The sequence below is a fragment of the Bacillus rossius genome, chromosome 16 (assembly GCF_032445375.1).
Source record: "Bacillus rossius redtenbacheri isolate Brsri chromosome 16, Brsri_v3, whole genome shotgun sequence".
Classification (NCBI taxonomy): Eukaryota; Metazoa; Arthropoda; class Insecta; order Phasmatodea; family Bacillidae; genus Bacillus; species Bacillus rossius.
In genome coordinates, this window is record NC_086343.1 from 14,751,643 (window position 1) to 14,775,738 (window position 24,096).

At 37.7% G+C, this 24,096-nt stretch overlaps 1 protein-coding gene and 1 long non-coding RNA gene across 2 annotated transcripts in view; one reads left to right on the forward strand and one right to left on the reverse strand.

Annotated features, from left to right (window-relative positions):
* Positions 1-24,096, reverse strand: part of LOC134540316 (uncharacterized) — a 51,427-nt gene that overhangs the window by 23,776 nt on the left and 3,555 nt on the right. The window lies entirely within an intron of this gene.
* Positions 7,648-13,078, forward strand: LOC134540073 (uncharacterized). Its single transcript, XR_010076403.1, has 2 exons — positions 7,648-9,935; positions 12,164-13,078. It is a non-coding gene; the product is annotated as an uncharacterized LOC134540073 (long non-coding RNA).

A 24,096-nucleotide genomic window follows, 5' to 3' on the forward strand; every position in this document is an offset into this window, starting at 1 on the left:
AGTATTAAGTAAAGGCACAGTGCTTGTAGCTTACTACCCAGATATGTCCGCAGAGGTGTCGTGGTGAGCACGAAAGTGGGTAGTGTAGTTCAGGACTTGCCACAAGATGGCATCAAGAAGCAGCGCTGTGAGCACGTGCATAGGCATAGGGCTTCCCAAGGATGTAGGGTGAGATTAACTTGCAACTGACTTGGTTGTGGCCGAAATTCAGTTGATTGAAATCTTTGTTGTTGTGATGTCTGTGTTGTGCGCGCAGTATCACGCGAGGTTCAGCTTCGACGAGGAGGGGGGCAGGTACCTGGTGACGGACGTGGGCAGCAGGAACGGCACTTGCCTGGACGGCAAGCGGCTGTCGGTGGCGAAGCGGGAGAGCGACCCGCGCGAGGTGTGCCACGGCAGTGTGCTGCAGGTGGGCAGCACCAGGCTGCTGTGCCACGTGCACTCGGGCCAGGAGACGTGCGGCGCCTGCGAGCCGGGCCTGGTGCAGGGCGCCGCCGAGTCCGCTGCTTCAGGTGGGTCGCCAGGTCTTGGCCGCCTTCAGTGTGCCCATTGTAATTCCATCAATCCTTCAGGAAGCCTCGTTCACCTACAGCATGTCCACTGTAATGTTATCAATCCTTCAGGAAGCCTTGTTCACCTACAGTATGCCCATTGTATTTTCATCAGTCCTTCAGGAAGTCTTGTTCATCTTCAGTATGTCCATTGTAATTTCATCAATCCATCAGGAAGTCTTGTTCACCTACAGTATGCCCATTGTAATACTATAAATCCTTCAGGAAGCCTTGTTCACCTACAGTATGCCCATTGTATTTTCATCAGTCCTTCAGGAAGTCTTGTTCACCTTCAGTATGTCCATTGTAATTCCATCAATCCATCAGGAAGTCTTGTTCACCTACAGTATGCCCATTGTAATTCTATCAATCCTTCAGGAAGCCTTGTTCACCTACAGTATGCCCATTGTATTTTCATCAGTTCTTCAGGAAGTGTTGTTCACCTTCAGTATGTCCATTGTAATATTATCAATCGTTTAGGAAGTTTTGTTCACCTACAGTATGCCCATTGTAATAATATCAATCCTTCAAGAAGCCTTGTTCACCGACAGTATGCCCATTGTATTTTAATCAGTCCCTCATGAAGTCTTGTTAATCTTCAGTATGTCCATTGTAATTTCATCAATCCTTCAGAAAGTCTTGTTCACCAACAGTATGCCAACTAATTTCATCAATCCTTCAGGAAGCCTTGTTCACCTATGTATGCCCGTTGTAATTTCATCAATCCTTCAGGAACCCTTGTTCACCTACAGCATGTCCACTGTAATATTATCAATCCTTCAGGAAGCCTTGTTCACCTACAGTATGCCCATTGTATTTTCATCAGTCCTTCAGGAAGTCTTGTTCATATACAGTATGCCAATTGTAATTTCATCAATCCTTCAGGTAGGTACTAAATGTCTAGTTTTCATTTGTTGTTAATTTGGTTATCCATTGAGTTGTGATTGGTGGCCACACGTGCTCTGCTATTGTTTCAGTTCATCAGGTATTCCTTGTGCATCTGCAAATGGTCTGCTGTAATTTCAGCAGTCCTTCAGTTAAGTCTTGTTCACCTATAGTTGGTCTGTTGTAATTTTTAACTACTTCAAGTAGGCCTTGTACACCTAGAGTTGACCTCTTGTGATTGTTGCAATACTTCAAGTACACCTCTACCATTAGTTGGCCAAATGTTAGCAGTCTGAAGTTACAGGCACCAATTTTTATTAAAAATTGGGCATTTTGACTTTTTATGTTTTTATACTTACCCATGTTAAATATGTGTATGCAACCAGTTGTGTGCCTTAAAATTTTTTGTAGAGTTTAAATGAAAAATGTACATGTCAAAAATGCCATTTATGATTACTTTTTTTTCCTTTCCAGCCAGTGAAAAGTCCTTGCAGAGCAGCAAAGAACTGCAGCGTAAAAATGAGTTACGGAAGCTACGCCGCAAGTTTGGTTTGGAGAGCTCTGTGCCTGATGTTTCGGCCATAGTTAAACCGGGATACGAGGATCGTGCCGAGATCCGCCGCAAGACTGTGGGCTCGTCAAGTGAGCATGAGAAGACACAAATGGCCTCATTAGAGGAGTAAGTTTACATCCATGAATGTAACAAGCTTAAAATTTTTCATGCTTATGAAATGTACTGATGTACCGTTTAAGCATAAAAATCACAGAACGTGATTTTTCTGAACTTTTTAATACCTTACTATGTTTTCTAAACCCACCAGGGGTATGACCTGACAGAGTTCTGTATTTCTGTTTCCATCCCAGATGTAACTCTGTATCTGTTTTTCAAGGAGAGACCCAGCATAGTAACTATACCCACCAACCGACATAGCTAGTTGTTCAGAAAAACACTTACAACTGCACGTCCACACCAAAATTTGGTTTTCTCCCTGTTACTGTGGTTCTGTATGTTTGTTTAAGTATGTAAGTACATTATTTCCTCTTTTATAATGTTGTCAATTTATTTTGTTTATTTTAGGTTAGATTAATGCTTTTCGTGCAGTATATGCACGCCTGCGTGATATGTTTTCAGAACAATCCAGTGCGACAACAAAGGATACAAGATGTTGGCGAAAATGGGGTGGAGCCAAGGACAGCCGCTGGGGAAGGAGGGACAGGGGACCGCGGAACCGGTAAGTACAGGGGAGAAAACTGTTTTTTCAGTCTGCATGGGTATTTTTAGTGCATGTCTCGTAACTTAATTACTAACATGTGTGCATTTTACTTTATTTAGGTGTTTTGTTTTCTTATTGTTTGTTGCATGTACATTCATATAACTGAAGATTTGAGAGGTGATTTGTGGTGGAAAAATACTTACCAAATTATGTTGAAGGTCTAGAAACGTAATCAGTTAGGTGGTATTTTACACAGCAAAGTGTGAGTGTGATAGTGCAACTATCCTGGAATAGATTTTGTACACTTTAATGGTTGTAACAAGAAATAATCGCAACTTTAAAAGTACTTTAGAAAATTATAAAAAGGTTCAATTTTTGTGTCATGGTGCTGCTATCGCTAGTGTTTTCCATCACAATTATATAAATGGTTGCGGAACATGCATTGATACCAGTCTCTAGCCTCGAACAGGGCACCATTCATTAAAACGGTTGCCAATATGTTTCCTTACTAATACAGTGAAACCCCTTATTTACACTTTTCAGGGGAACAGAGACAAAAAGTGTAAATACCAGGAAAGTGTAAATTGAGGGAAACATATTTTTAAAATGTAGCATGCCTGGTTTAATGCACTCCTTTTACTTCAGTAGTCAGAGACATCAAAAAAAGACACTGTGAACGAAATATCTTTAAAAAATCCTTCATTAGGCCTATGTAAACAAAAATAAATTTGCAACATATAACTTAAAAAATTGTGTGAATACAGCATTGAAGCAATGTGTGCCATGATAAAATCTTACCATAAAAAAGTTTTGTAGGCTTATGTGCAAAAACTTTCAAGTCTAACTTAGGCCTATTTCTTTGTAAAATAATCAGAAATCTTGGTTTGCTTGCATCTTTGAGTGTTCATGCACATGATCTGCTTCTCTAAAGTATAAAAATTATCAAAAACACCATCACAGTTTTCACCAGCAGATACTCCAATGTAGTCTCACAGAGTTTGAAGAGCAGCAAGAGCATCTTTACTCGTGGGTGTTGTCAGTTCTTCTTCTTCATCATCATCATCATCATCTTTGTCAGTATCCTGTTGAGAAGTACTTACATGGCTTTCTACAATATCTTCTATACGTTGCACTTCCGAAGTGATCACTTGATTGTCCACATCCATGTAATCTTGAAATAATTTCTCCTGCAACACCCTCTCATGTCCTTCAACATCTTCAATGTCACTGTAATCATCTTCACTGAGAGTGTAAGCCTTTTCTGGGAACACAAATCCAGCTTTTGCAAAGCAGTTTTGAATTGTTGATGTTTTTGCTTCTTTCCAGGCTCTTTCACTAAAATGCAATGCAGTCAGCAGATTTATCTTCATCAAAGAAGGGTTTTTTTTGCAACATCAACCATTGTTACTGCCCTTGAAACTAGGTATCTGCAGTACAAAAACTTGAATGCCTGAATGATACCCAAGTCAAGGGGCTGTAGCTCACTCGTGCAGTTTGCTGTGAAGAAGACAATATCAGTGTTGCGAAGCTGGATGGTTGCATTGTGAGCAGAGCACTGATCTATGAAAAGAAGAACTTTCCTATTTTGCAAAGCCATTTTTGAATCAAATGCATGCAACTGGCTCTGAAACAAAGCATTGGTCATCTAGGCTTTGGTGTTTGCTTCGTACTTTGTTGGGAGTGACTTAATGTTTTTAAAACACCGAGGTTTCCTCACTTTGCCAATGACATAAAGGGGGAATTTTTCACTTCCAAATGCATTGGTAAGCAATAACACAGTAATCTGTTGCTTGCTGATCTTACCTTTGTGACACATTTCCCCTTTAAAACTAAAGGTTTTGTCTGGTACAACATTGAAAAACAACCCTGTTTCATCAGCATTGAAAACATTTTTCGGGTCGAACCTAGCAATTTTTTCTGTAGCTTTTCCTTCCAATATTCCACAGTCTCCACATCCACACTTTTGCTTTCGCCACAAACCACCTTGTAAACAACATTGTGACGCTGCTTAAACCGATAAATCCATCCATTGGAAGCTGAGAAATCTTGAATTCCCAGCCTAGAGGCAATAACACGTGCTTTTTCTCTCAGTATTGTACCATTTATTGGTAAATTTGCGGCACGTGCACCAGAAAACCACTCAAGAAGAATATCTTCCAGCTGTTTGAATTTCGAGTACTTCACATATTTACGTATTTTTAGCACTTGGCCCACATCGTGCGGCATTTGCAGTGATGATTTCTTGGCTTTTGATGATGGTGTTAAGTGTACTCACAGGGATTGAAAGTTCTTTTGCAAGGTCCACACGTGATCCAACATATTCGTCGAACTTAGCAATTATTTTAATTTTAAGGGCAACGGTGATAGTTTTTCGCAGTTTCACTTTCTCCATTTTCTCACAGATATTAATAACGACAAAGAGTTTAAAATGTGTCAAATACATTTACCACTAAAGCCAATGATACTACCAGCGCTCTTAGCAGAAAGCTGTGGAAATAGAAGTCATTGTGAATTGTGCAAGGTTACTTGCACTGTTCACGGCGCGAACACATTCACATACGCAGCTTTTGATGTATCTTTCTTCTATGGCGGCCATGTTTCGATGTTTGTAAACACTGAACGAGACGTTAATAACGGGAATGAATAAACTTTTCCGACGTAACAAGCGTTGAAAGGACATATACCGCCTTATGGAAAATAAATTGGGCCAAAAACAAAGAAGGTAAATAACGGGAAAAAGTAAATACCGTTAACGTAAATACGGGGTTTCACTGTATTTGATTTGGACACATTCTGGAATACGGCCCGTGAGTTTGACATCGTCCCGGGCTGCGCCCTTCTAAGCCCGATGTGCCACCACCTCTCCCCTTACACGCTGCGAGCCCCCTCCTTCCACCACCACCCTCTACGACCGACGCCGAAGTGTGTGTGCGTGCGTGCGTGCGTGCGTGCGTGCGTCGGCCCGCGCCCGCCAATGTGACGTCAGTGCTCCGCTCCCGAGAGTTGCCGAGCGAGGACGAACGGTCAGTGAGTCGCGAGCGCTGCAAGAGGAAGGATCTTCATGCACCTGTCATCGTATTTCGGAGGTTTTGAGTGATACAGGGGGAAACAGGCCTCGCCACACACGGGCTATGTCACGGCCCTGAGAACAGAGTAGCTACAAATAACAAAGTAACAGAGTAGATACAAATATTCCTACACATATCGCTCTAGTATGGGTGACACACAGTTGCATTGGGTTATAATATCCTAAATTGTCTTGTGTATCTTTATAAATTACCAAAGTTAGACAACAATTGTATGTATTATGATATCTGTTCAAGTAAACAAAACCTTTAAGAATATAAGTGGCAAATTAAATCAAAATTACAAATTATAAAATTATACCAGACTAGTCAAAAATCAGAGAGCAAAAATAATTGAGAGTATTCACCTTCAGGAACCTCTAGGAAATATCAGCAAGTTAGTGCATGAAAACTATTGAATCAAAAATGTAAGCTAAAAGTAAAATTAAGTAATCATTATCATGAAAGTGAAGGTGTCACAGAAATAAATAATTTTGGATAATACAAATAACAATACATAAAACCCTTTATCTCTAAAAATAAAACTAGGTATGTACTGGGTTTTTAACAATATAAATACATGTACATACAATCTTTTGTCTATAGTTACCATTTAACATGGGAACCAAAGTTTTCTACTATATTTCAGAATATTATAGTCTGGAACTGATGTTGGTCATCATGTTATACACATAGTCAACTTCGATCAACATGTACATCAACACATAATCTTTTAACTGCTGAATTTGAGTTTGCTGATCTCGGTCAATACACTGATGCCTCTTGAATGACTATGCGTCTTGACAAAAAGTAGATAAAAATGTAGATCCTCAAAACATTAAACTTTTCCATCGGAGAACTAGGAGATAAGGTTCTCGCTTCTCATGGCTATTCAGATATTGTGCCGGTGTCAGGAGATATCAAACAATGTGATGGTTTGAGTATTGAATATGCTTTCAGAATAGATCACATACATCTGTGTTTAGGAGTTATTAATTTTTTTAGCATATATGCACCTAACTCTTTGACATTATACAATTCAAAATGAATCATAGAATATTTTTTTTATTAAAGGCAATATAAACACTTATAGTTAATAAAATCCAGTCGTTTACCACATAAATTATTTAATCTGAGTTGTGTCCAGGGTTGTTTCAGAGAATCGTTAAGACCATGGCAACAAAATCATACAGTCTACCCTATGGAAAAAGTGCAGTTTTAAATTGGATTCACGTAAAGCATGGAAGCTGTCATTTCACACATATTATTTCATTAAATGAAATATAGTATTTACTTTATTTTCGAAAGAACTAGACTAGCCAAAGATTCAGTATTTTTATCATAAATGATGGAAGAATACTCCGCTGTCAAACCAAAAACGATAAAGTTATCTGCCAGTAAAGTGAACTTGATCATGGGATATGCTATGTGTCTCTTTCATAACGCAATTAATCAATTTCAGTATTACACCATAATGCATTTATTTATTTGTCCACATGAATACAACAGCAAGCTTGCCCAAGAATACAATTAACTGCCATCTAATGTTAACTAAACTTGTAGGTATCCTATTGCTACTGTGTTTCTAGTAGACTATTAATTTATAGTACTGGTCTAATAGTTTTTGCAATTTTTATTTTTTCACATAATAATTTTACATATAATGCATTTTTGTTTTATATGATTTTTATGTGTTTTATCAAAAATATAAATTCATCATTTCATCATTGGAAATACTTTTATCTTTTATAATTACTCAACTATGCATAGCATGTACTGTTTACCAAATATATATATATTGGTATGGATGCAATTTAACAAAGTGTTTTTGTATTATTTATGGGTTGCAGTAATATAAAGTCATGTTACACTTTTTTTTTAAATATTCAAGGAGACATGAAAGGTTTGATAAATATATCTATATGACAATTTTCTTGAATAAAATGCATACTATACACTGTTACAAGCAAGCATATGTTTCTCTATCATTATTTTGTCTAAATCATTTTTCAGTTAATCAGTTTCTATGCTTTGAGTGGTACTGACAAGACTGGGCTAGTTTATTTCTGCTTACATAGCCTACTTGGCCTGTCAGTGAGGTATTCAGTGAACAATATAAATGCTTTGGGATTCTAGCAACAATTTTTTTAAAGCCAATAAGGCTTATATTGTCGCGGGTTGAAATTTTGCAGGGTTGTTGAAATCAAATTTAGGGACTTTACTGACGGGACTCTGGGCTGGCTGCTCTGTTCACTCGTCAGCGCAAGTGGCGTGACCATGTAATTGGGGCACGGGGCCGGCGCGGCGCGCTGCGGGCTTGCAGAATTTTGTTTGTTTGTTTGGCCGCGCGCTGGCGCAGCCACGGGCCGCAGTTACTGGGGCGCGCTGTCGTAACAAGCCGCGCGGTGTGGCCTGCACATTGGGGTAGAGGGGGGGTAGTCTTCCCAGATGTTCTAGTTAGTTGTTTAGTAAATTTGACTTCAATAACGAGCTTTTGTTATGGTAGGCGCGGCAGGGCGCGCGAATTTAAGCGCAAGTGATTGGTGACTTCAGGCTCACTCAGGCGGAGGCTATGCGTCTCACCTGTGGTCACGAGTTGTTAGTTCGTTCGTGATGTAGGAATTCAGGCTCACTCAGGCGGAGGCTATGCGTCTCACCTGTGGTCACGAGTTGTTAGTTCGTTCGTGATGTAGGAATTCAGGCTCACTCAGGCGGAGGCTATGCGTCTCACCTGTGGTCACGAGTTGTTAGTTCGTTCGTGATGTAGGAATTCAAGCTTTCGGGCGGAGGCTATGGCCCTCGTCAGGGGTCACGCGTCATAGTTTTTAAAATGTAATGTTCGTTCGGGATTTCAAGGGCAGGAGAGGCCCCTACGTTATTTTTTTAAAGTAATCGATCAAGAAAGGCTTTTCGGAAAATGTGAGTATGGACTTATCTTTGTTTTAATTTTAAGTATTAATTATGATTTGAGGTATTCGGAAGGACTAGGGAAGTGTTTAGTGAAGTTCTCTCATTCTCTCTCTTGTAAGGTCGTTCAATCGTTAAGGAAGTAAAGAGATTATTGTTTTAAATTGTAATCCCGCTATTTAAATGTTCTTTAAAATGATGTTGAGTATTTGACTTTAAGAATAAAATAATTTTAATTAAGTATTATGTTATTTTGCAAAATCTCCTTAGTTCAGCTCTCACCAGACATCCTGTACGGGATGACGAACCTATGATCCTAGGTACAGTAAAGTATTTTATGAAGTTAAGACTAGTTGATGCCAAGCGAGTTGTTTCTATGTAAAGAGCTACGATTCTCGCCCCCCCTCTGAAGGTGGATCGTGACAGAAATGGCGGTGGCACCGGCTAGGTGCACGTGACAGAAATGGTAGAGTTCGCCGGATAGGTTCTATTTCTGGAGAGAGAGAGAGGTAGATTTTTATGTTTATTATTAAGTTAGTTTCAGCTTCTGATAGCAGGTTATTAAGAGTTTACTTGAGGAGAGGATTACGGAATTTTAGTCTATAGTGGAGGAAGTCTTTGAGATTTTTTTTTTTGACGTAACAGATGTTTATTTGAGGATACTTGTAAGGATAAAGTTTATAGTGATAAGTTGTTTTAAGTCGTTGAATTTATTGTAGATTTATATCGGGGATTATTACGTGAGGAGAATACGTTATAAGTTAAATACTTAATAAAGATAATGCAAGTGGTTTAGTTTTATTAAAGTTAATTTAAGATTGTAGGTTAAGAGAATTATAATTTAAAATAAAGTTTTTTGTCGTAAATAGGAATTATTTTCAAGAGAAGTTGGTTTTGTTTTCGTGCGCGTAGGAGACGAGACGTACGAATTAAATCAGTCGAGGGAAGGATAAACGTTAGAAAGGAATTAAAGAGAAAACGAGAGTTTATGTAAAAGAGAGTTATAGAATTTATAGTGATGTTTTGTTTTAATTAGAAAAATGTTGAGAGTTGTTTCAGAACGACACGTCAGTGGACGTGGCAGAGTGAACACGTGACGGGGAGGTGCTGAGACCTAGCGGAGAACGGAGGAACCGCAAGCGAGGGTTGGCGCACCTGATGGAATTCGGTGACGTCACGAGCACGTACAGAGACGTGGACGGCCGTGACCTTGTTTTGATCAGCTGTACGGTAACTTAGCGATAAGAAAATAGACTATTGGTTAAATAAATTTAAATTTAAGTGTGTTTTAGGAGAAGAGGAACTTTCAGTATGTAAGTAATTTAATTTAAGAAGTGTATGATGTATAGGCTAGAAGTGTTTCGTTGTAAGTTGTTTATGTTTTTGTTAGTTAAATTCTACCTCGGTTTTAAAAATATTTTTTTGGGATTTGTAAACAGTAATAAGGAGGTACACTATAAAATCAATAAGCATTGATAAAAGTGGAAGGATAGTTTTTGTGTGTAGAGGGAATTTACTCCAAGGGAACAGAGAGACAAAATTAATGTTTTCATTAGGGCGAGGGACCCTAAGGTGAGGCGTTGTGTCCCTGGGAAGAAAGGGAATTGTAGCGCAGACCATAGGAGATGGGCTGGCTACGTGAATTAAGGGTCAGGAGAATCCTGAGAGTTGTGAGTAGTTTGGGGCAGGAGTTCCCCATGGTAGTACCGAAGTGGCTATCCTGTATGGGATAGGGTACCATTTCAATGAAGTTTGTTGGTGGGGTTAGAATCCCTTGTTGTGTAGTGGGCCTATAGCAGATAGGCACTACAGTGAATTTGGTTATTTTGTGAGGTAAATTCCCTGGAGGTTAAGTAAGATTGGATTCAGTTAGGAAGGAGGGAAATGAGAAACATTGCTGTAGAGAGTTAGTGTACTTGCCTAATGTGAAATTGAATTTTAATAAATTAATTAATGAGAAAGTTTTTTCTGGTCAAATAATAATGGAAGGGAATTAATTAATTTTTTTTGAGTAAGGTGTTTTAAGTAATGAAATAAAATAAGGTGAAGTAATTTGAATAATTGGGGAGGAGTTTCTTTAAGAGTTTAGATAATTGTTTTTGAATTTATTGAGATATTCAACCAGTGAAGTTTGAGTATGAGAGATACAGTGAGATTTTAAGGAAATCGGTTGTTTTTAATTAGGACAAATGAGATTTTATGATTAAGAGTCAGTAAGCATAGTTAAAATTTACGACATGATATTTGTTGACAGTTTACAGTTATTAAGGAGAAAACAGAGTAATCTATTTATTTTTATTTTAATGGTTTGAAGATAAGATTATGAATTTTTTTTGGAAGTTTCTTTGGCATGTTGGAATAATTTTTTTTGATTTTTAGAATTTACAGAGAAAATTTAATTGATTTACATTAGTTTGGAAGTATGGAGGTTTAGTGTTCGATTAGCCCTAACTTGATGGTCGGATCCCAAAAGAATGCCGTAAAACCGATAGCCAATTGAGAGGAATGCGGTAGGCGCTTGTGTAGAGAGGGGTTGTGGGAAAACTCCTTGGGACTGATGGCAGATCAGGGGCCCTAAATAGTGTGTGATGCTGTAAAACCAGTGCAGGGAAAGCCTGGTATGCTTAAATTTTTGGGCACAGGTTATGTAAACCTGGGGTTCCATGGGATTTAGTCATGTTAGCTGCTGTGAGACATTAAGATTTCCAGGCTCCATAGTAAAGTCAATGTAAATTTTTGTTTTCTTAAAATAATAAATTTGTTTTTAATTTTTTTGAGATATTTGATTTGTAACAGTGAATACAGACCCCGAGGAATAAGAGTTGTCATGATGTGAGAGGAGAAGGTGGTAGGCCTAAAAGGGTACAGGCACCACAGAGGTTATTTGTATTGCATAATTTAAATATAAGGAAACTTGAGAATTTAAAATTTTGTTGTTGGTTTGTACACCCATAAGAAGAGTATAGGCAGAATTTTTATTGTTATGAGATGTCTAATTTAATTGAAAAGAAGAAAGTTTAAAGATGCAAGGTAACATTATTATTGTAATAATTGAAAGAGATTAAGAGGTAGAGAGAAATAGGCAGTTTTTGTTTGTAAGTACTAAAGTTTACATATAGAAATTTAGTAACTAAGAATGAATAATAAGTTAAGTCTAGTGTAAAAGTTTTTTTTAAGTTTGTTAAGTTAAGAGTCACAAGTAAATTTTTTTTTAGAGAGAATGTCTTTGATAGGAAGTATTAGAAACTTATGGGAATTTTAGGGTAACATAAATAATGTAGGTAATGAATAATAAATAGATGGTAGGTCTTAAGTTAGGATTAACATTTGAAGCAGAATTTAATTAAGAAGAAGGAAAATAAATAGGCCTAATGAAAAGAACAAAAAAGGATTTTATGGTAAAGCATTTTTTTTAAGTAATAAACAATGAATAATAATGTTGTTTCAGGGTAATGTGTACTAATAATACAATTTTTTTTTTAGGACCAAAGAACAGGAATTATGTAATTTAAATTAACATGTATTTTTGAAACTGTTACAGATTCCTTAAGATGAGCTGAGCAGCAGTCCAGTTTACAAGATGACAAGAGTTCGAGAGACAAGATACAAGATCACTGAAACAAGAGCCAAGACTGAAGATTCAAGAGAAGAGAAAGCTGGCAGCCATGGACTTACAAGTGGAGATTAATAAGGTCATGTAAAGTTTTATTTTTTTTTATGGAAGACAGTAACTGGAGTTTTTTTTTGTTATAAACATTATTTACAGAACTTTTTAGGTTATAGTAATGTGATGGAACTAGTGAGTTGTGGTAGCTGTCAAAAAGAACTAATACCTTAAGTTTAATTTTTAAAGTTAATTTTCTTAATTTACAGAGGGATTAGTAGTTTTTTTTAAACCTTATTTAGGTTGGAATTTAAATACAATAGCTTATTATAAATGTGTACGAACAGTTCAAGTTCACAGTACTGATAGGTAGGTCAGATGATCTTATTGATTTTGATGATTTGTTGTTTTGAGTTGATTTTTAAGTGTTGTGAATTAGACAATGAAATAGTTCTGAAAACTTAAATTATTTCAAGCTAAGAAATAGTAAAGTTAATTGTAACTCAAAGGACACCAGAATTTAATTTTTTTTTGAATTAGTAATGTTTGAAAATTTTATACTTTACAAGAAAGGTTATAAACAAACAGATCGGATGGAACAAGGATGCAGTAAATCACAATTTCATTTAGAATTATTGATTAGCTTTTGAGGTTATGAAGTAAAAGTAATTATAATTTAAAAGTTTGAATAAAAAAATGTTTTTTTTATTTGTTTGAAATAGAAAATTTAAAAGTTAATTAGTCATGATCTAGGTGGGTGATGGGGTGGGAATTGGCCACTCTTTTTCCCTATAACCTCCCTAACATGGCCTTCTATTACAACTAACAGAAATAAAGAAGAAGAAAAATGAAGAATTATTAGTTAGAATGTTTCTTTCATGAAGATACCTGATGAACTTTTACTGTTTGGAAGAATAGAAGCAAGGTTAGTCAGATATTTTTACTCAGAAGAAGAAGAAGATAAAGCAGTTTTATGACTCGACAAGCCAGAGATTGGTGTTTCCCCTCTGCGCTTCTATTGACTACGTTGTTTACTCTCATGGGATAGCTGGTTCGGCACCATGGAGAGAGATTGGTGGGCATTGTGGTTGCCCCCAGAAGAAAAGAAGAGTAGAAGAGGTTATGGGTGGGTCATGTGAACTGACCTTCAACCCAGTTACTTCGTGGGGACTATTTGCTGTATAGAGAAGATCAAGACTCAAGAGTTAGGGAAAATCATTGGAGGTCATGTTTCCCTTCCTTAAGTTTTTCCTATCAAATTATTTGCCTGATTAGATTATGCTAAGGGTGGGATACTTTATGTTAGCAGTTGTATTAATTAATTTTATTTTTTTGTGTGTTTGCATCCTTGCCCATCGATTGCAGTTTAGTAGTTAGTTTTGTATTTGTCAGGCGTGATGGTAATGCCTGTTGATGATGTTTCAGAATTGTAATCTGTTCGTGATGAGGATGGCACAACTCCGAAGCAGATGTGGGGAGAAGTTGTGAGCTGCCCTGGAAGCCAGTCCAGTAGCTGTTGGAGTTGAGTGGTGTTTGCTGATGGCCAGCCCAGGGAGCTACTCTTCTCGACAACACTGACTTCGAGGAGTTGCACCAACCTTCACGAGATAAGAGTTTAATTAATTGAAACACTGTAAGGACACTTAATTTTTTTTGAAGAACGAAAGAAGTATGGTAATAAACGGAAACCGAAAAAAAAATAATAATAATAATTATCAAGAATTTGCACATTGTTTAACGAATACTGAGAAACTAAGAACAGTAATTTAATTTGTAAAGAGAGCTTCACTAACAGAACAATTTTTTTAGAATTGAGAACTCGAGCCTCTGAAGGTTCCTGTGAGAACAAACCAGATAAAAGTTTTACATTTAATTTTATGAATACTTGTTGTTTTAAAATAAATCTTATGCAGAATCTAGATGTATGTTCAGACAGCAAGGAACTAAGAAAATTATTATTTTTGTGAAATGAGGAATTTATAGTTATGGTTTAATGGAAAAAGACAATTTGTAATTTTGAGGTAGCTCGATGGGGCTCGAGCTCTGTGAGGGGAGGGTTATGTCGCGGGTTGAAATTTTGCAGGGTTGTTGAAATCAAATTTAGGGACTTTACTGACGGGACTCTGGGCTGGCTGCTCTGTTCACTCGTCAGCGCAAGTGGCGTGACCATGTAATTGGGGCACGGGGCCGGCGCGGCGCGCTGCGGGCTTGCAGAATTTTGTTTGTTTGTTTGGCCGCGCGCTGGCGCAGCCACGGGCCGCAGTTACTGGGGCGCGCTGTCGTAACAAGCCGCGCGGTGTGGCCTGCACATTGGGGTAGAGGGGGGGTAGTCTTCCCAGATGTTCTAGTTAGTTGTTTAGTAAATTTGACTTCAATAACGAGCTTTTGTTATGGTAGGCGCGGCAGGGCGCGCGAATTTAAGCGCAAGTGATTGGTGACTTCAGGCTCACTCAGGCGGAGGCTATGCGTCTCACCTGTGGTCACGAGTTGTTAGTTCGTTCGTGATGTAGGAATTCAGGCTCACTCAGGCGGAGGCTATGCGTCTCACCTGTGGTCACGAGTTGTTAGTTCGTTCGTGATGTAGGAATTCAGGCTCACTCAGGCGGAGGCTATGCGTCTCACCTGTGGTCACGAGTTGTTAGTTCGTTCGTGATGTAGGAATTCAAGCTTTCGGGCGGAGGCTATGGCCCTCGTCAGGGGTCACGCGTCATAGTTTTTAAAATGTAATGTTCGTTCGGGATTTCAAGGGCAGGAGAGGCCCCTACGTTATTTTTTTAAAGTAATCGATCAAGAAAGGCTTTTCGGAAAATGTGAGTATGGACTTATCTTTGTTTTAATTTTAAGTATTAATTATGATTTGAGGTATTCGGAAGGACTAGGGAAGTGTTTAGTGAAGTTCTCTCATTCTCTCTCTTGTAAGGTCGTTCAATCGTTAAGGAAGTAAAGAGATTATTGTTTTAAATTGTAATCCCGCTATTTAAATGTTCTTTAAAATGATGTTGAGTATTTGACTTTAAGAATAAAATAATTTTAATTAAGTATTATGTTATTTTGCAAAATCTCCTTAGTTCAGCTCTCACCAGACATCCTGTACGGGATGACGAACCTATGATCCTAGGTACAGTAAAGTATTTTATGAAGTTAAGACTAGTTGATGCCAAGCGAGTTGTTTCTATGTAAAGAGCTACGATTCTCGCCCCCCCTCTGAAGGTGGATCGTGACAGAAATGGCGGTGGCACCGGCTAGGTGCACGTGACAATATTTTGAACTTCTGGGTGTGCGTTTGATAATTTGAGCTGCTATATATACATACCTGGTAGACTCTTGTAGATATAAAGCAAATATATTTATCCCAAGTTTTTTTAAAAATCTGCATATTATATCTTTTACTGTTATAAAACTAGCCAACACATTTCCTAAAACTTCTTATGCTCATTGCATGATAAAACAAATACAGAGGGATGTATTTTGAGTGTTGCTTATTTTTTAATCACACCGCATAATACTATTAAATTTTTTTATAACTGTTTCGAGGGGTGAAATAAAATGTTTGAAATATAATAATTTAGGAAGCTTGCGTGTTCATTTCTGTGTTTTTATTTTGTACAATGTTGCACACACATCCTTTTAATGCGAGCATGCGGGGTTGTCTGCTGTTTTAAGTTTGTTGTTCTTCTTCTCCCCTGATAGTCGACGTGACCTGGATTGCTGACACAGCTATTGAAATTGCTGCGCTTGTGTGCTCGCTTGTAGGTTTTTTTTTTTTGTCAAGAGCTTGTAGGAAGAGGGGAGTGGGACATGTTTACCAACCGTCTGCCTTTTTGGCTGAACCGCAGGTGGCGTTGTTACGATGCAAGCACGTTTTAAATCGGCTGTGTGCAGCATGCATAGTGTAAACACCGAGGACAAACATGCTGGTAATTGTGTGTAAACACTGAGTCATATTTCAATGTTTGCGTTTGACGTGTTGTACAACCACATCTGCCGAACATGGCTCACCTTGCTGTAACTGAAGTTGAAGTAAAGCAACGTTTCAGTTCATAACTAATGTGTTTAAAATTTTTTTTTTTTAATTTCTTTAAAATGATTATATATTCACGATACAGTGATTTCTTTGTAAATCATGTTTATAATTTGTTACTTGTTAAAACATTCTCTCATTTATTTCGCAATGAGACCTTCAAACAAAAAAAAACCGCCACCGGTCAAACATTATGTGATGATTCTGATGGTAATTCTGTCACCTCTAGTAGTTTATGATTTTGGGGGAAGAGGGAGAGAAACAATCACCTCCGAGAAACCTTTTGACGTACATGGTACACATGCTCCTTGGGAAAACCTACAGATTTTCTCTCCCAGAGTAGATTATCTGAAGTTGTCTTAATGTTTGGCAAAAAGTAATTTGTTAGGTGTTTGCACATTTCCGCTTTATGTGAAAAATAAGGTTGTAAAGGAGCACAGTTTTGGCAGAGTGCCCATCCCAAGTCGGTGGGTTACGACTGCAAAAGTCACTTAGACACATTAGAAATGGTATTTTTCTTTGTGCACCGCAAGCAGAGAGGCCGGGATGATAAGTGAGTGTGACTGCTGGAAATTGCAGTTTGTCTGCGAACAGCCAGGCCCCTCCTTGGTGCAGGCTGCCAAGACGCTTTGTCTCGGGTCTGTTATTTATCACCATGTTAAACTCGAAAGAATTGGAGGGTGGGGAGAGGGGAGCGGGAGATAAGGAGCATGTGTTGGCAGTGCTGCTGGCACAAGTTTGTTACATGTTGGCACAATTAGCACTTTGAGTGTGTTTTCTTTGTTCCTTGTGCTTGCCAAGGCCCTGTCTTCCCCCTTCACCACACACCCTTTCTTAAGGCTGTATCACACATTTCTGCTCATTACTTTTATATTTACATGAAACATTGTTCAACTTACTAACTTTTAATATGATGCAATTTTCCTGAAACATAACAAAAATAAACCTGTTTCTCCCCTATCCTCTCCCCTCCCGTCTCCCCCCAAATTAGCTGTCAAAAGAGCATTTTACACTAAGAAATTTTTCTTTAATTAACATGAAATTCAATCCCTTGGATGTAACATGACGTCACTGAATTGTCATAACCGTCACATATTGTCGTTCAAGGGATTGTATGCTCCGATTCCACGAAAGAGTTTAGTTTATGACATTTTATAACTTTCCTCTAATGTGATTTTTGGTCTTCATTTTTAATGGCATCTAATGTGTCCCAAAACTATTTAAATAATTTTTGTGAATATTTTGATGTCCTACTTGGTCAAATAGAAGGGACATAATTACAAAGTACAAAGATTTTATCATAATAATAATTCCATGTATTTAAATGGTCAAGAAGTATTTTCATAGAAGTCTTCACCTCAAAATCAATTTCTGAGAGAAAATAAAGATATATAAAATACAATTTTTTCTAAAATAATTAAGCATTTGAATATTGAAAGTATTTTACACACTAAACACATATTTTCATTAAATCCAATCTTTAAAGTATAATCACATGTGACAGTAAATTGAATAAAATAAATATTGGATTTGGTGAAAGGGCTCGAAAGTCATAGATTGTAAGTTTTGAGAACTAATTGGATTATAGAACAAACGTTTTTAGGTTAAAAGTCAATACTAATGGCTGTATTTGGCATAATTATAACTTAGTCACAATAAATTTTATTTAACTCTATTTTTTATCATTTTTCTCTGCCATATATAGACATTGAGAGAAACTCAAGAGCTGAAGGTATCATGAACTCCAGCCGCACATGACATAAAAAATTGTCAGCATGGAGTAAAACATGGCGGAACACAATCTGCCAACGTGTGCCCTAGGTCAGACCTACCAGGCAGCAGAGCCAACCCGGACAAGATCTTGCTGCAACCAGGAGTAGACAGTCAGACCCAAGGCAGTTTTATGATTCTCATGCATCTAATAAACAAACGAGTACTCCCACACCAACAACTGATAATGCCATTTTGCTTCTGTGAGATTGTAAATTCTGTGTCTTGACCATGGGTGCTGCTCACCAAACTATAATTAATCCACTAATCGGGCACTCCCTTTAGCCAAGCAAAGATTGATCCACTATAATCAACCTGTCAATGCACGAGGAATATATTTTATTTGTGGTGCACACTTTTTTTTTTACCAGTTAATGCAATCTGTCATTAACCAGTAAAGTGGTAAAAAAGACTGGTAACCTTACCTCATTAAACTTCTTGCATAGTGCCATTTGTCAATATATTTTCACGTCAGTGTTGAGCTGAGCAGCTGGTCGTAATCAGCATACAGTGCAGAATGACGTAAAGTGCTAGTGTTCGTTAACAAATTTTCACCAAAATTATTATATTCATTGATAACATTAAGTTACCAGATGTCAAATTTCATGAAAATAGGTTACCTCAAGTGGTTTGAATTCCGGTATTTACCAAAGAAAAGCAAATGTTTTAAATCCTCAGTATTTTTTGGGGGTATTAATATGAATGAGTTAAAATTAGAAAATTGTTTCCTTGTATGGATTTATATATGTTATGCATTCATGATAAGTTATTGCAGAATATCTCACATAGCAGTTCAGAAAAGTACTAGTGTTTCTATTCTATTTTGATCTACAACTCATAAATAAAATTTAGAACCCGAAAATTTTGTAAATGTAGGATTTCATCAAAATCGATTGAGTGGGAGAAAAGTTAGTACGTAACACTCACCCTACATTCTTAAAACATGCACATATACTAACACATACATGTGTATTAACACATGTATACAGACAAAAAGATTATCTAATTACAATTAACTTTTTTTAATAGGCTGAAAGGAACGTGAAATAATACAAATAGCCATAAAAGCTACTTGCAATATTAAGGAAACTGTTTTGGTTTATAATATGTTCAAATATAGTTACATAGTGGCTAAATAGGCAGAACTGAATATGGCAGAAGACAGACAAAATTTGTAACTTCAGTGCATTGCGTGCATTGGACATTTTATAATCTACTGATATTCTTTTCAACTTTCAAGGACGTTATCGTAAGAATTCTAAAGTGTTTGGTTGCCATTTATCCACCAAGCACATTGGTCAAGGAGATTCCAAATATCTATATGTAGATGAATTGTTACTTTTTTTTACAACTATGCTCTAACATGTTATAGCACAATATATCACAATGTAAATCTGCCAAGAAAAAAAAATGTTATGCCAAATTGAACTTTGCATGCTGTTTGTTCTTGAACCGATATTTATTTTTATATTATGCTAATTTCATACAATTTTCAATGAATTTTGCCCATACCCTTGTCCTCGGTTTTTTTCCTTGAGCTTAACATTTAATTGACAGCGAGATCATTAGAGATGGATGAACTCAACAATGGAGTTCAATGAAACTGGTGAAGTAATCGGTCATGGCCTATTGCAAGTAGTGATTTTGGGAATCCATAAAAGCCAAAATCAGGAAGTCTGTAATCAAATTAAAAAATTAAATATTCAGAATTAATATAAACACATGTATACAATTATTATTTAATTTAGTAAAATAATTGACATCAATTTTAATTTATAACTAAAATCAATAAATGTGCTGAATGTTCAATTATAATTTATTATTTTTAATTATTTAATACAAAAAAATGTAATATTTTATAATGCAAATAAATTATACATATGGGAACATAACCTCACTTATATGAATATACATGAAAAAGATGTATAAATACAAATTATATCTCGGTGTTCAATATCAATCACTAAAGTAAATGATTTTAAAGCGCATATATAATTTTTTATTCGTATGTAGTCTTTTTTTTTCTCATCCTGTCAATTTTTGTTGCATGCTGCACGCGTAGCGTAAAATTCGTTCTCATGAATTTTTCATAACGTGCCTAAAGAAGTATAACTTTACAAAAAAAAATTATGAAATGCTTATACTGAATGCTTGCCCTTCACGAAACACTGGCTTCGGCCCTGACCGTGTACACAGGGCGTGGCAACGCGCGCCCCAACACGCTTACTGCACCCAGCTGAATATCTGCGCCATGACTTGATGTAAGTTTTTGGACATACGTCATTGCTAAGAACTTTTTCTGTTGAAGAAAAACTAAAAAATAAAATAAAGAAATTAATAAAAATACCCAAAAAAAACAAAAAAAAAACACACAAAATTAAGCAAAAAATTGCTGTTGTCAACAAGGATATGAACACCACAAAATATTATTTTTTTTTTGTGTTGTCATCATTTGTTGTTTTTTTTCCCATTCTCTTAGCACATTTTTCTTTGTTTTTCTTTGTTTGTTGACCATATTCCTGTTACGGAATATTTTGTGGTGTTCATATCCTTGTTGACAATAGCAATTGTTTGCTTAATTTTGTGTGTTTTTTGTCTTTTTTGGGTATTTTTATTAATTTCTTTATTTTATTTTTTTAGTTTTTCTTCTACAGACATACTTGTGCTTAGCAATGGCGTATGTCCAAAAACTTACATCAAGTCATGCACTCCCATTGCACAAATCTTTCAAAGATAACATCTGCGCCATGCTCGCCAACAATGAGGGCTTGATTTTGTGGCAGTCGCTGTGTTCAACCACGGGAAATCTAATCAATACTTCATTAACCGTCATATCAGGTGTGGTCGAGCCCCTTTCCCTCAAAGTTTAGGTTTTGCAATATGGCGATGGTGAGGTGGAAAGTGACTTCAACCACGACTCAGTATGCCGTCTAACTCCATGGATGTTATGTGTGTGTGTGTGTGTGTGTGTGTGTGTGTGTGTGTGTGTGGGATGTTGGCGGTATTGTATGCTTCCTAAGAGGCAGACGTATCGGGCGAGACGAATAATAATGCTTGATTGTGTTCGCGCTGCCTGCTCGCGGGCTATTGTGCCGGCGGAGTGAGACCGTGCAGAAGAAAAAAAAAGCGCGATCATAATCCCCCCCCCCTCCTCCACCAACATCTTTCAGGGTCCACGTCTCCTTGAAGGGGCCCGCCTAGTTGATACGCGCGACGCTCGCTGGTGCTTCTAGCGCGATGTCGCCTCTAGGCGCAAGACTGTGAACTGGCGCGCAACCTCTCGTCGTGTATAACGAAACTATGGGTGCTTTCAAGAATCTGTACCGGGCGTTTCATGTCTATACATTATTGTGAAGAAAAACTAAGAAGCTTTTTAGCCATTTTCAATCTCCTACAAATACAGTTTCAAAAAAGAAATATGGAAACAAACAGAACTACTCATCCCTCTCAGCTTATTCTTATATATATATATATATATATATATATATATATATATATATATATATATATATATATATATATATATATATATATATATATATACACACAAAACATGACTCGGAAATCTTGAGCAGTCGCGTTGTTGTTTTTTGTATGCCCGGGTAAAAAAAAAGGGGGGGGGGAGGGGGGGTTCCTTAATCACTACAACAGTGCGACAGTGTTCGATGCAAACTGTTTCGTCTTCACATAGCACTTGCGGCCCCCGTAGTCCGACTGTGCCCAAAACCCGGGCGTCGAACCACGAGCCGTGGAAAGTTAGTTCCGTTAAACGGAATGCCGCCCACTCTACCTCTGTTCATGAAAGTGCAGTACAGAGAAGGATCTTTAATCCAACATATGGTTTGGCACATTATGTAATCCGGCACCAACCGAGTTGGTCGCGTTCAGAATTCTACCCCCCCCCCCCCCCCCCCCCCCCCCCGGGGCCATCAGGTCTCATTACCGCGCTGCCAGCGGTTTTATTTGGCGATATTCGCCACGCGAGTAAAATATAGCCAGCTGCATCTCAGGTGTCACTGGCCACACACAGCTGTGTCGGCGACGTCGCCAGGTGTTTGGTACTCGGCTATTTTTCTTGGACGTCGCTGACTTCGCGCATGCGCAGATGAACAAAAACATGTTTTCGCACGGAATTGTGCTGTACTTTTTTTTCTTCTTTAAATTAGTATCATGTCGGTGGAAAAGTTCACTGAAGAAGTACAAAAATATCAATGTTTATGGAATAAATCGATAGAAGAATTTAGAAGGCATTGATATGCGAGATAATGTCTGGGATTTGATTTCATAGGCGGTTATTAAGGAAATAGTTATTATTGGTACGACTTCCCATTGCTCTTAATTTTCCTTTTATTTCGTTGACGACGATTTATCATTAAAGAATTACATCGTCATGAAATAATAGTTTACTGACCTCAAGCAAATAGTCAATTGTTCTTCTGCTAAAATGTTTTCCCTGTAATTTAGATTTTTATTCTCAATTATTATTCTCGATGAGAAATAAAATTTCTATCAACTGAGTTGTATTAATTCTGAAGTAATCCACAAATTTGGCTTCGTCCTCACGCACCTGCTTAATCAAAAAATGATGAAAATTTGCCAAGATTATTTTCTTTTTGAACTCTACTTCATGAACACATTTATCTGTACGTGCACGTGCTGCGATAGCCCGCAGAATATCATCGTCGTCGGAATCATCACTCGACTCCCACGGCACGCGTCTCTGGACTGGATTGTCTTGTCCGGCCGCCTGGCGCAGCTAGGGTTACCAGACACTGATAATAAAAAAAGGAGGACATTTCACTAAAAATGAGGGCAATATATTTTCTTAAAAAGCCATGAATTAATTACAATGGAGTACGATATTTTACAATGTTTTGGCATTTAATACAGTTTCAGTATAAAGAATCAAACAAACTACGCATTTACAGCATATTAAAAACACGTGCTTCTGCATGTGCTGCTACCTGTCAAGCTGTCATAGAACTACTTACTAGTGGGGTGACTCTGCGGACAGCGCATTAGCGCACACCGCGCGCTTTACTCAGAGTGTGACTGCAGGAATTATCTCACTTTATAAAAAAAAGTCGGACATTTTGGAGCATTAAGGAAAATCCGGCCGGACGCAAAAAAAATACATAAAAACGAGGACATGTCCTCCTTTTGCCGGACGTCTGGTAACCCTAGGCGCAGCGAACATGGCGCAGCTTTCTGTGCGGCCTCGCCGTCACTGTCGGTTTTCACTTCAGTGGAGGCGGCTCCAGGACCCCGGACCGGCACGTTTCGTTTTTAATTTCCTTGTTATAAGCATAGACGTTAATGGAAAAAGGAAATTTTAATTTTTTATTCTTCTAGCGAGCAATTCAAAGTGCTGGTCAATTCATTATTTATTTTTCAGTTCGTGATTTCGCATGATAAATTTTTTTTTAAAGATTTTATTACTTCGCATATATAATAACGCGACTTTACCCGAATTCGATCGCAGGAATTTATAAAATCGACCCGAGAATAATTTTATAACGAAAGAATAAAAATAATGTTTTGAGATAATTTAGTAAAAAGCATTGTTGTAATTTAATTTCCAGATTGACTTAAAAAAACTTTTCTTTAAAGAGTTTAAATACACCCTTCAGGCCCACCCGGGAAGGCTTCTCTTCTAAATATCACTACCCCGTAACAGCGATGGCCAGGGCCCGCGAAGTAGTGATTCCTCTTTGTGGCGGGCTACACTTCATATGTTTGCTAGTCCGGTTAGAACTGCGTTAACTTTCGATAGTCCGAAAAAAAAATTATAACTAAGCATGGTTGTGGTTGCGAACCTGCCGGATTAAAGACGTTCAGTTGCATTGGGGATTGATTGTGGTTTAATAAATAAAATAAAAAGGTTCGTGGTCGGAGCTTGAACCCTGCGCCTTGCTGGAGGCGATTCGAAACAGCGTGGAGGAAATTACTTGAATGGGATTCGGGAGCGTGGGTTCGAATCCCAGTGGCATGACAACGACGGCTGCCCCGACCTACCTCAACCAACCATTACGCGCGTACCGCCTTGGGGAGGGGAGGAAGGGAGGGGGGGGGGGGTTTG